Here is a 13,591-nt window from a genome sequence, read left to right as displayed (position 1 = left end):
ATGCCCATGTTTCTTACCGGCGTCCTGCAGCTGTGAGATTCCACTACGATTTGATGTTGACATCGCTGTTGACATCGACGGATTTCGGAGGGCTATATTTGCGGCATATCCTAGCTCGTCTTTCTGTCCCGCAGCGACATACTCACAGGTTCCCTTATGCATTGGTCTAAGCAGACTTGAAGGCAAAGGCCTTGCGGTGTGGTTATTTTATTCTGCACTTTATATTGACGTCCAATGTTCACTAATTAACTATCACTTCTTAACTGTCACTACCATATGTTTCACTAATTAACATTCACTAAAACGCAATGCGCATTTATTTATATTTAAGAAGATGGTGCGATGCCTGTCTATGGTGGTATAAAACTTGCAGCGATATCGCCGTGCCGCACCACACAGTTTGGCACGGTCGCCCGCCTTCACGGAGTGGAATAACTCGGAAATTTGTTTTGGCGATTCATGTGCTTTCCTGTATTACATAGGGTCTTTTTGCCACGTGACCCTGCTCTAGAGGCCCATATTTTTTCACCTTACTATTGGAATCGTCGTTTGATATGCTTACATTTTCTGTCTTAAAAAACTGCGCGCTCGAGAACTTGCTACCATGTTGATATGTCAGGCTGATAGCGCTCACTCCGTTTGTGATCTGGATGTGCCGGATGCACGGCGTTAAAGCAAGGAAAAGTACACGAGTTAGACGACGATCACCTTTTTGTGAGAAAAATGCGCCCGTAAAGGTGCAGCAATTCTTACACAATGTTGTTGTTTTTGTAACTTTGCGAGGAAGTTTTCCATTGCTTACCATAATATGTTCATGATATATATATATATATATATATATATATATATATATATATATATATATATATATATATATATATATATATATATATATATATATATATATATAAGCTTACCTGGAGTCCCTCATTTGGTGAGTTTTTCCCAACAAGGAAAGCGGAAGGTTTTATCTCCACAATAATTAAATAAACAAGCGGACATGGGCAGAGCATGTAGCGCGTAGGCAAGCTAAGCGCTGGTCATTAAGAGTAACTGACTGGATTCCAAGAGAAGGCAAACGCGCGAGGGGGAGACTGAAATTTAGGTGGGCAGATGTGATTAAGAAGTTTGCGCGTATAACGTGGCAGCAGAGGAGAACACAGGACCGGATTGATTGACGGAACATGGGAAAGGCCTTTGCCCTGCACTGGGCGTAGTCGGGCTGATTATGATGAATTAAATAAATAAGCAACGACGTAGTAACACTCTAAAGGATTTAAGTACGAGAGACGAATCACTGCAGGCAATTTAAAATTTAACTGAGGTCGCGATATACCAAATTGTGTATTCTGTTACACCTTCAAATTTCGCTCATATCTGCAGTGAAGGAGCCAGGTAAATGCAGAACACGAGTGATACTTTCTGGTGGAAAAACCGAGTTACATTCTTTTTTTCAGAAATGGCAGGTATTACCATAGCGTAACGTTTGCGATGTGCTCTTTGCCTTTTATGTAACCAATGCAGTTTCTACTGCGCTCTGTAGGTCTAGAGCTACCTTCTGTTCATTACCACTTTCACCAAGTATGACATTGTTGCCAAGCAAAAAAAAAATAAAAAGCAAAGAAAGGCAAATATGACAACCTTCATTGCGATGGTTATGAATGGTCCACACTTTTCTTCCCCTTCCCTCTGCAGCAAACTGAGCTTGAATATGGTTTAATGGCTGGCTCATCAACAGAAAGAAATGGGTCTGCGGACGGGAGGAGACTCTGTAGAAGCTCTTAGGATTTCTTTGGGAATTTCGAGTAGAACCCATCTCACTATGATTGTCGACGTTAATAGAATTTGGCTAAAAGGCAATAATGTAATTGTTACCGGCGTTGATGTTTGAGCATGATGCTGAGCATGGGGTTCCGTAATCATCCTACATTTCGTGGGAGACTCCCAACTTCTCAAGAAATTTTTGAGCTGTGACGTGATATAGTCACGACGGTTTTTTTCTTTTTGACTTGAATAGCAGCCAAATAAGCTTGATTCTTTCTAACGAATGGCACCTCGTCTGTAAATATTGATGCCGTTTATTTTCAGCTGGATTATCAAAACCATAAAAATGGTTGCATTTTTTGCCATGGCTCTCATTTTGGTGTGGGCTCTAAGCAATAGCTGTATCTGCAGGCAGTAGCTAAAGGTGAACGTTAACTTATTCGGGGCCTTTACGGTGCTCTATATTGCATCGGCAACATGTTGGATACGGCGTAAAACGCACGAACTGAGGCAACAAAACTCGTTTATTTCTCTAACACAATCTCCGGGTATCCGTGTGATCCTCGAAGGGTTGCGATGATGTCGGTTTTGGTCGGTTTTGGTTGTACCAGATGTCTCCAAGGGTCGCTTACAAAGAAGGCTGGGAGTTCGCTTCTGTAAACAGAAAATAATGAACACAGAATCAACAATGGCTGCTACCTGATTGTTTAGGTAATAAAAAAACTTGGAGGATGCTTGAGCTTCGCTGTCAATAGTAGAACGCTATAGCATACAAACGGGGGTTAAGGATATCATAGTTGAAATTAAGAAGAAGAAATGGATATGGGCCGGGCACGTAGCACGTCGGCAGGATAACCGGTGGTCATTAAGGCTAACTGACTGGATTCCAAGAGAGGGCAAACGCGTGAGGGGAAGACAGAAAAGTAGGTGGTGAGATGAGATTAAGAAGTTTGTAGGTATAACGTGGCAGCAGAAAGCACAGGACCGGGTTGATTGGCGGAACATGGGAGAGGCCTTTGCCCTGCAGTGGGCGTAGACAGGCTGATGATGATAGCATAACCGGGCCCCGTGCGCACCGCCTTCTCAATTGCTAGCCTTCGGTTCTCGGTGCATGTCCTCAACCGTGCCGTAAAGAAACGAACGACTGTGCGCGTAACGTTGGCCGTTTCAAAGTACCCTAAAATGCCTATTGCAGGTACACTTTTAAGTGCCCACTACGCCTTAATTATTCCTTTTTCGAATCAGCGAAGGGCTGACTACGCGTCCTTAAGGCAACACGCGAAGCTACGCGGCTGTTCACTTCATTGATGCTTTTGCTGCTGCTGATGATTAAATATGTTGAGCGCTTTGTGATGGGTGGGTCTTTAAAACACCCACTCGTTGCTCAATTCACATGTTTTGACGCCTGGCGCGATTCTACGTTTCTGCCACACAATATTACATGCGTTGGGAGACTCCTCCCACTACAAGGCATTCATACAGTGTTTTTTTTCGAAGCACTTCCAAGAGATGGCGTGGTCTTGTGGTCAAACACCTGCGTGCAACGCAGACGGTCTGGGTTCGATTCTCACTCGGACCCAAAGGTTTCTATTATTTATTTTATTTGACTCTCGATGTCTCGGTCACGGACAAGATGATGATTTTTCGCTAATAATTTTCAGCTCCATAATAATTTTAGGAAAGGCAGATTGTTCTTTCGCGGTGGTTGGTGTAGCGTAAGCTCAACGTGTTCGCCGAGGATGTTGGAACGGCCACTTCTGGACTACATGGGTGCCGTCAGCTTATGACACGCGCTTTAGGCGAGCATGCAGTCGGGTACGCCTCCCTTCAGCGTCGTAGATAAGTGTGCTAACTCTGTTACATCGTGGGTCTACGAAGACGCTGAGTACTCACATGCTTTGACCGAGACGACGTGGTTATAGGTGGCTCCATAAGGGCCGAAGCCGTAGACGTAGGGATAGCGAAGTGGGTGGGCACCGTAGCGGTAGCCGTAGTGGGGAAAGTGGGCATAAGTCGGCACGTGTACGACGCCAGAGGTCACAGCTGTGGGTACCGTCCCGTGGACAGTGTGCACCGTGGTCTCGGCAGGAGTGTACGTCGAAACCTTGGCCAGGGTGTGCGGCACGCCCTGCTGCACCGTCTCGTAGCTGGTAACCCGAGTGGCCTTGGACACGGCCGGTGTGTGGTGGACGGTGCTGGTCGCGACGGGAAGGGCGTGCGCCACTGGGACAGCGTAGGTTGGCACCAGGTCAGCGAAGGCCGTGCTGGCCAGGCCACGACAATGCAGAACTGAAGGTTTAAGAATACCATGTTTGCAATAATCTCGAACACGATGAAAAGATCGCAGCAAAAGTGAGTGTAGATGTGATCATTATAAGCCGAGCAAGGAAGCCTCAGTGCGCAAACTCCTTAGCTTCGTTTTTATGAAGTCGACCTGAGCGGGTTGAGTAATTTTCTAGCCGACTCAGCCTTACCGCTCCTGGCTCGCATACGATTTTAGGGCATTTGGGAGCGTCGCCAACTCCTGGCTTGTGGTCTCACAAAACTTGCCCGGGTGATCGCTCGAACCAACATAACGGGGTTCAGAGTAATTAAAAAGCGGTTTCCTGCTCAACCATCAACTCGGTCGAACTACATCGAGTTCATGTTAGAGTTGCAAGAGCAGATCCCTTGGGCTCCAATAGACCGATCCCACCAGACCATCTGCGCATGCGCGAGTTTCCGACAGTGGCACTGCCGGCCATCTTAGTTTGTAGTTCTCGGAGCGCTGCTGGTGCGGCTGCTTGCTGCGTGTTTCAGGTATATTGGCGTTTTGCACCAATCCTCGACACGCAGACGGATTGACGCGGTGGAAAACTGTGTCCCGCACCTCCAACGATGTTTTATTTTATTTCAGGTTACTGCATCCTAGCGCTAAAGAGAAAAAAAGAACAGTTGATAGTGCTTACGTGTGACGAGGTGTCTCGTCGGGTTGATGAGCTTGCCTCGTTTTGCTGAATAAATATTAGTAATAGAAAAAAAGAGAAATCACGTTCCTGTCGTCATAAGAGCAAATATGTTCTCCAGTGAACGCAAGCACGCAAGCGACACAAGCTACAGTGGGCGGAAAATAACTTGCCCAAACTGCGCAGAGCTCTCCGCTATACGACAACAGGAGAAAAAAAAAAAGCCGAAGGGGACCAAAAAAAGAAGCTTATTGCGCTTTTTTTTGGTCGAAACGACACTTTCCATGTAGGCGGTGTTGTCAACGCAGGACTTCGATCACAGTAATAAGTTAAACGTGAATGAAGATAAAACGGTCGCCGTGAAGCAGGTTAGAGGCGCGCCCGCTGAACAGTGACTGGCCGCTCATGCGTTTGGCAAAGGTTAACATCACGAAAATCTCGTGAAATGGCATAATATTTCCTGCTGTACAAGGGATGGATGAGTCAGTAAGAGATTTTGGCGGCACGCGCAATGCGGCGGATAAGCAGTAGCTCGCTCCGGCTGGCGGCAGGCGGCCTCAGCCGGTGGCTCGGCGCCGGTATCGTCGCTAGGCCTACCGCTTCGAAACGGCAGTGTACGGTTAATAGCCTACGCTCATAAAGAAGTCCAGCTTTGCTACCGCTGTTGCCCGCTTTACGATGCGTTCACAATAATATCGCATATTGAAAGGAACAGGGAAATCCCGGCGGCGGAGTTGGCTGCGATACCGGCACGGCCGAGTTTTCGCCGTGCGCTCCACGGCGCGAGCTGTACACAGCATGCAGTTATTATCTTGGTTTGTATCACAGGTCTCGTTCATGCTAGACGCTTGACAGTCGTCATCGCATTTGGTGAGAGGTCGGTTTAGGTCTTCCTATATATTAAAGCGATATCTGTTGAGCCGGGAAAGGACGTTGTATCCAACCTGTCGCCGCTGGCGGTGATCGGCCCGGCAAGGGGATCCAGCTCGCGTTATATGAACTTTTGCTGTCGCTGATCGGTCCATCGTTCGCGCAGCAAGGTTGTTATGACGCAATAGGGCACTGCTAAACCACGATGCATCATGCACAGGGAGTTCACAAACACGTTGGACAAGAAAGTGCGCGGTAGTTGCCTCTCTGTCCGACTTCGTTGACTGTCGCACACATTCCTTTCGGAGCTTGAAGTCCTTTGAGAACACGCAAAATCCGAGTCATTTTGCTTTAGGCTCATGTTGTAGCATTCCAGTACACAGCACGTCAACCCAACCATCGCAATTCCTCCAATAAGGCGCTAAAGCTCGTTATGCAGCTCGCCAATGCACCAGCTGTAGGCAGCTGAAGAGCTGAACGTACCGAGTACTACAAGTACCGGCATGCACTGCGGCAGCGGTGGCGTAGTGAAACTCGCGGTGAGATCGGTCTATTCGCCGGCCGTCACGAGCGCAGCAATCTTCTGCGACTCGGAAACCTGCCCTCCGCCAGCTCGCGAGGGAGGAACGAGGCCCCCTTCTTGCTCAGCGTGCCGCTCTCAGCCTGCTGGCCCTCCAGGAACGAGGCTGTGATGTGGTCCTTCAGTGGCTCCCCTTCACACGTCGGCATCGCGGGCAACGAGGCTGCAGACGAACTCGCAAAACGAGCACACTCCGCCGAGACTTCGCTGACGGATTACGCCAGCTCGTTCGACTCGGCACGCAACAACCTTCGCCGGGAGCTGGTGCGCGAGCATCCTGACGCACGGGTCGCCTCCGGACACCCCCCTCCTCCCATCCCAGCCACTGGTTTCACTCGCCGCGAGCGCGCGCTTCTTCTTGCCCTGAGGACCGGTTCTGTGTGGCCCGCGGAACGCAGGCGTCGTCTTCGCGGCGCCGCTGCACCGAACTGCACCGATTGCGGCGCGATCGAAACCCTGTGCCACCTATTGTTTGACTGTCCTTCTCTCAACACTGCGCGGAAGCGGCTCGCCATGAAGTACCGCCTCGTCGGACTGCCGTGTGCGACCCTACAGGACTTGCTCCATCCCACCGGCCACGTGCACCGTCACCGATCAGCCCTTGCGGCCCTACTCGCTTTTCTCGAGGATGCCGGCCTAGTCGAACGAATTTTCTAGCCGCTCACCACGGTGACTCGGACGCCCGTTCTCCCTGCCCCCCCCCCACCCCCTCACTGTTTTTTTCCACTCATACTGTCTTTTCTTCTTTTACCATACTCTTTTCACTCTCACTGTCCCTTTAATCCCCAATCCCCCGTGAGTGTATCGGTTGAGGTGTCCTCACTTGAGAGACAGTTATCGTGCACTCCACACCCAATTTCCATTTTCATTTCCTTCTTCCTTTTAAGAGTCACCCCCCCCCCCCCCAGCGCGGCGTCCGTTAATCGGCGTGGCGCCGAGTAGCAAAAATGCCAATCCGTGACGACACACGACTTTTCTGCAAAGGGTCCTTCAGAGCAACGAAATGGGCCTACTGTGACGTACTGCACTTTTCACCCGAAAGACGAAGAAGACGGTCGAAAACGACTCCCCGCTCTCCGTACAGGGGCAAGAGAACGAAACGTCCCTGGACTGCTGTCAAAGATGACCACCCCTTTTTGGGCCCTCCGCTAGCCCAATATAATCCTTGCAGTTGAAGACGTCCCACCGCAACGGTGTATTCTAAATGGTCAACAATAGTTACTCAGTTAGCCTGCGCCGATCGCCAATCGCAGCTGCGATCGGCGCTGACAAACACACCTACGTTTAAGATGCACATGTATACCCTATAAAATGGACGAGAATCACCGCCGCCGTAGCTCAGTGGTAGAGCATCAGACGCGTTATTCGAAGGTCGCAGGTTCGGTCCCTGCCGGCAGCAAGTTATCTTTTCGTCCACTTTACTTTCATCACATTTATATCCTAATTGCTACAAATAACATCCCCTATACTTTCCTTGGCATTATTGTCTGTTCTCATTAATATTGTCTCTGAGAATCCAGTTAATTTTGCATGCGTACATAATCACGACAAGGACGAGCGAGACACCAGAATTTCTGAAAATAAAGTTTATTCACACAAAAAATAGGTACCTGAGAAAAATTAGCTACGATTACGATAACCCAATGCGAAATCTGAGCGCAGATGCACGCGTGTTTTCAGTTCGCTGGTCGCTTGGCGGAGACAGCATTTCTTTTGGGCGGCGTGAACTGTAGGGTTGCGTCGCTTGTTGTTCAGAAAGAGCTTGCGAAGATCTACGGGTCAAGCGCTTCGAGGTGCCGGCGACGACCTCTTTCGACGACGCGAACAGCAGGGCACTCCTCGCAGCTAAGGGTGGATACAGGATATTTCCGAAGGAACGGTCAGCATACGGGAAGTCTGATACTTAAAGCTTAGTATTGGGCTCAACAACCATGCATGCTCACCATGCCCATGAAAAAATTGCGGATCCGCCCCTCCAGATCCGCGCGTGCCTTTTCAGTTTTTCGCCATCCGCTCCGCATTTCCTTTCATGTTCGATCGCTGTGCTCTTTCTATCGATGACGATGGACGAGTCGCGTCGACGCTCAGCGCAGGAACGAGCGCATGCGCGCTTGACGAGCCGTGGTCCTAAAGAGAACACGTAGTATCACATAGGAGCGCCGCGGGGCGCACGTCCGCATGCAGCAGCGGGGTAAAACGGGGACGAAACGCCGCTCCCGAGCCGCCTCCATTTCCCCTCTTTCACGTTGCCACGCTGACTTACGGCGGACTTTTTCCAATAACCTGATGTCTTTGCCATCTTCCTTATCGCAGATGCCTCCGCAGGGTGTGCCAGCCTCCGCATATTTCTACCAGTTGTCTACAGGCCGACCATGTAGAAGACGACAAAGAGCGAACGCGGGTGCGCTAGCGTGACGATGATTGTGATGCTGTGGCCATAGAGTTTCCTGCTGTGGCTAGGGTGGCTACTGTGGCGGCAGCCTCGGGCTGCCCGAGGCTTGCACGAGAATTTTGCCCCTCGTGACAGTGACGCATAACTGACGTCATTTCCTGTCAGAAAGGATCGAGTCCTAGGGCTGCCGTCGGGCTGCCCGAGCAGGAACATCGAAGAGGCTCAGTGACATCAATCTGCCGTCGCCGAAATGGTGAGCAAGTCATCGTGAACTTATTCAGGGTGTAATCGAAATGGTCGCTTCCACTTTGATTTTTCGAATTCTCCCGATCTGCGCTGGCGTTAGGCTGTCGCGACGGCGTCTTCGGTGGAGAGGGTAAGGGCACGCCCTGGGCGCCTTGTGATGCTTGTTCTTTTTTTTCCGTTGCGCGGACCCATTTAGGGGAAACGGTCGGCGCGGTGACTTGATGCTGTCGTCAGGATGCAGCGGCGCGCGCCTGTTTTAGCGCTCGTTTGTGACAAAAAGAAGTGCTCTGTTACTAATATTACGCTTCCAGACACTGTAGATCGCACTGGAATACGTGGTACTTCACAGTAGCGCCATTTCACGCGTTCGAGTTGCACAGCAGGACACAACAGCTTCACACCATCATACCACTGGAAAAAACCGTCTGCCACACACGCGCGCACCAAAGAACCGTACTCAAGCACAGGAAACATGAGGCAAGCTGCCCACACACGCGCTCACACACAAGAAAAACACGAAAAAGCACACGGACACGCATAAACCCTGAAGCGACCACACTGTAACACGAACCGGCGTCTGCTTTTTACTGGAGTAGTGGCGCCCTCACCCAAAACAGCGGCCGCAACTGTCAACTCAGCCCAGACGCGCTCGTTCATTGACGGTGGCGCGACGACACAGGCCGCAGCTTTGCGGGAATGACTAAACAGAGCGCATTAGCGCACTTTATGGAAGTTTATTGTGAAGGAGATTATAGTTTCTATTAGTGTGTACAGAGCGGTCAGAGTGCCTTGTTTCCAGTACCTCGTTCATCGACTATGCGCTACGTTTATCGGTTTGAGTGGTTTACTGTACGACGCTGTAGGTGTGCTGAATATTTTGTCTTCATTTGCAGGGTCAGAACCAATCTCTAGGCGGCAGTGGTGGAGGCGGCTCGGGCGCAGACAGGAAGGCTGATAAGGTACTACTACGGGTTTTACATTGAAGTGCATAGTTACGCGTAACATGTAATTGCTTTGTAGCCGGTTTCTAAGGGGGATTGGGACCCGAAAGTTCTGCCTGAGGTCTGAATGGTAGCCTAGTCCAGTCAATAAATCAATTATACAGCTATTTTCGATATCAGCAATAGTTAGAGATGTCTTGAGTACAGGCTAAAAGCTCGGAATACTTCGCTTGAAGGTACCTACGCCCAGAAAGGTGCAAATAATACTATATAGTCACGTAGGGCACGTGCTAGTCGGGCAGTATAAGGCAGTGAACTTGAGGTTAAGGGAAACGTTCATGTATCATAAATCTCACAGGATGTGAGATTTATGATACATGAACGTCTCACAGGCAAAAGTGGATGCGTAAAAAGTAAACAAAAAATAAGCATGCAGTTGTACGGACACTCTATGATGCCAACATTAATTGTTACAGTGCAAGTTGGTCTTGAATAATAACTTGGTAATTTGGCGCCTATACATGACTGTTTTGTTTTGTACATTTGAGCTTGCAGTGGTGTCACCGAAACCGCCGTGTTGAAGCGCAAGCGCAGGGGGACATGGCGTTTGCGATGTCGCAGTAATGTTATCGAAACATCGCGATGCAGGTTCTTTTGTTATTCACGCACAGAGGCATTCCTGCCACGTCTTTATCACATTGAAGCAGTTTCACGACAACTTGTTTGTCATCAAAGACGCCATTGTGAAATACCAGTGCAATCAGAAGCTGCAGCCGTGGCGTCATGTGCAAGCTCTCTGTTCTGAGTTGGCCGTAAGCTACCATAGTTGGCTAGGTTGCATGGTATGCATAGGCGTGCGCAGGGTTCCCCATCACGGGGGGGGGGGGGGCAAAGGTTCATCGCAGTGCCCCCCCCACCCTACTAAGTCAATGTATGGGGCAGATTTTTCGCCCCCCCCCCCTCTTATGTGACTAGAATGGTCAATGTACGGGGCAGATTTTGCGCCCCCCTCTCAGGTGATTAGGGGGGCGGCCGCCTTCCCTTGCCCCCCTGTGCGCACGCCTATGGTGGTATGAATGGCGCTGCTACAAATGTACTGAGGAGGAATAACGGCCCCAGACGGCCTGGGCAATCAGTAGGTGGACCTACCTTTGTCAAAGGGGCCTTGTCATCCTTGGAGTGTGAGTTGCGCTGTAGTAACAAATTTTCATGATGACGTGAAAACGAAATGACACGCAGGAGTGGGAGTATGCAAAGTTGTTTGTTTATCCTGCTTTGCAGGACAAGAGGCGCAAACACGAACCACCGATTCCGAGCCGTGTGGGCAAACGTAAGCGGACTAGGGGACCGGAGGCTGCAAGCAAGCTCCCGCTCGGTGAGTTGGTCTTATTAAAGGGGCACTAAAGAGAAAAACAGCTTTTCTCGTATTAGTGAATTACTCTTTCACAATACAAAATCACCACGCTTGGTGAGCGAGAAAACGCGCAAAAAGAAAATGCACCTGGTAACGCCACCTTGAAATTCCCACACTAATCGCCATGAGGTCATAAACTTTCACGGCATCTACCAGGGACTACGTAGTTCCTAATCAGTAAAAATGTAGTAAACAGACCTGTGAGGGGGCCAGTGACTTAATAAAGGGGCTGTCTACCGTCCTACATCACTTTTCTGTTTTGTATCGAAATAGGAAGCCTACCATCTGAATTGTCCAATCTGGCAGCGGTTTCTCTAGAAAGCATGTAGAAATTTTTAAAACGGGATTTATTGATCTGCGTTTGGTCTTCTTCCATTGGTAGGGGGACGCCCACAACTCTGACTGGTGGACGCGATGTTGATCGTAGTGCCGGTGAAAGTCAAAAACCGGAACCCTGTGCAGTTTTTGCAGGCTTCGTCAGGTTTTGTTTGATAATAAAACAAATACGCTAATGGTCTTTTAAAGCACGCAAACTGTCAAATGAAGTATTATTACCACAGCCTCTCCAGCTTTGTTTAGTCAGCCTGAAAAACCGTCGCAGTCGAGCGGAAAACTTGGTCTGTTCCAGCAACACTGGTACGCCAGCATTGTGACAAACTGTAGTGGTTCCACCTGTGCCAAACCTGCAAACGAACATTAGACGTGCTTCACAGAAGTACAGAAGGTCCCTGCTGTTTTATATGCGAATGCATTTCTTAGTCGGGCTATGTGAGGCATCCGGCGTTGTCCGCGGCGCCCTCTCCCATAGCAACAGCTGCGGGCGCGCGCGCTTATTCTCGCCCCTAGCAACCGGAGCATGTGGTGCGAGAGAGTGTAGGAGAGGGTAGGTGCAGTGCTTCACCGCTCCTTCTCTCGCCGTTCGCTCTCTCTTCTCCCTGCGCCCCACTCTCCCGTCCGCTCGTGCCTCACTCTCGACCGTTCGCTGGCTGGGCGCCTCTCAAGAACATCTGGAAATGTGTGCTCGAGACGCCGCTGTGAAACGCCGACGCCGAGCCGAGAACGCTGGCGCCCCACTCTGCCGTCCGCTCGCGCCTCACTCTCGACCGTTTGCTGGCTGGGCGCCTCTCAAGGCGATGGCAGAAGTCGGGGAAGGCGAATGTCTGAATGCCTCTTTGAACGCGTGAGAAAAAAAAAGCAAAAATTACTCTTTGACGCAAAGGAAAGCTGCGAAAAGTGAACGAAATACAATTTTAAGTTATATACGTATTTGTTTTCAACAAAATAAGTCTACCTGCGAGAGTATTTTGCTCCTGCCACTAGATTGAACCACATCGCTGTTTGGTGACGCTAGCGGTCATACTTTCACGACTTTGAGAGCGAAATTAAATATATAATTGATTTTATTGCGAGAGCAATTATATGGACAGTGTAGGCTGGTTTTTGTCCGTCCCCACCGCCGCCGCCCTCATGCACTGTATATGTATAATATATATATATATATATATATATATATATATATATATATATATATATATATATATATATATATATATATAAAGGTCCAAAAAAGATGGTTGATTCGGTATAACACGATGGTTGAATCGGTATAACACGAAAGTGAAACGTGTCGTCAAATAAGTTGATTGCTTTAGTGCATTGGTCTATCAGAGCTTGTACAATCGTCTATTGTTGTTTGGCAGATGTAGCACCGCCTGATGTGGACGCACTCATGTTGACGCCTAGTGGCACATCTCCGTACCGACGAATACAGCCCATGATCGTGATTTAACCCTTGCGGTAGCTGAAGTTCTTAACATATACGTGGACACCACATATGGTGAATCCCGCGCAAATATGACACCTACAATAACATAATAAACACTGTTACTCGATATGCACTCCTCCAAAGCGTCGTGAGACACGAAGAGAAACGCTACGCGCGTTTTGTCTTCCCTCTAGCCTGGAAGTTAATTGTCACAGAGCGAGCGGGGAACGCGGTGCGACAGCCAGGCGAGCGTCGGAGAGCTGTTTTTCGATATGGATGGACGCTATGAGCGAGGCTATAGGGCTGAAGCCACCACCTCGCGGCGTGTTAAACGAAATTACACTTCTATTGGAAACGCGCCGAATGGGACCGTCGCAGCAACGGCACGTTTTTTTTTCGTTTTGTTTTTCGAGTCTGGTGGCACACATGTCACCACCCCGTTATAAAGAGGACGCTCATAGCATCCATCTATCCATGCAAGAGCACAGCGAGAGGAAGGTGCGAAAGATAAAAGGCGCGTTCATGTAGCCTCAGTGGGCTAAACGTCGGACAGCCATCGTCGCGGACCGAGAGGTCATGGGTTCGACTCCTGTCAACGGAACTTTTTCTTATAGTTTTCTTTCTTTGCCATTTGATGGCATTCCTTTTGCTGATGTACTTCCGTGACGGAAATA

Source organism: Rhipicephalus sanguineus, unplaced genomic scaffold, assembly GCF_013339695.2.
Source record: "Rhipicephalus sanguineus isolate Rsan-2018 unplaced genomic scaffold, BIME_Rsan_1.4 Seq1956, whole genome shotgun sequence".
Taxonomy (NCBI): Eukaryota; Metazoa; Arthropoda; class Arachnida; order Ixodida; family Ixodidae; genus Rhipicephalus; species Rhipicephalus sanguineus.
The sequence above is the reverse complement of the archived record's forward strand: the minus strand, read 5'-3'. Positions refer to the sequence as shown.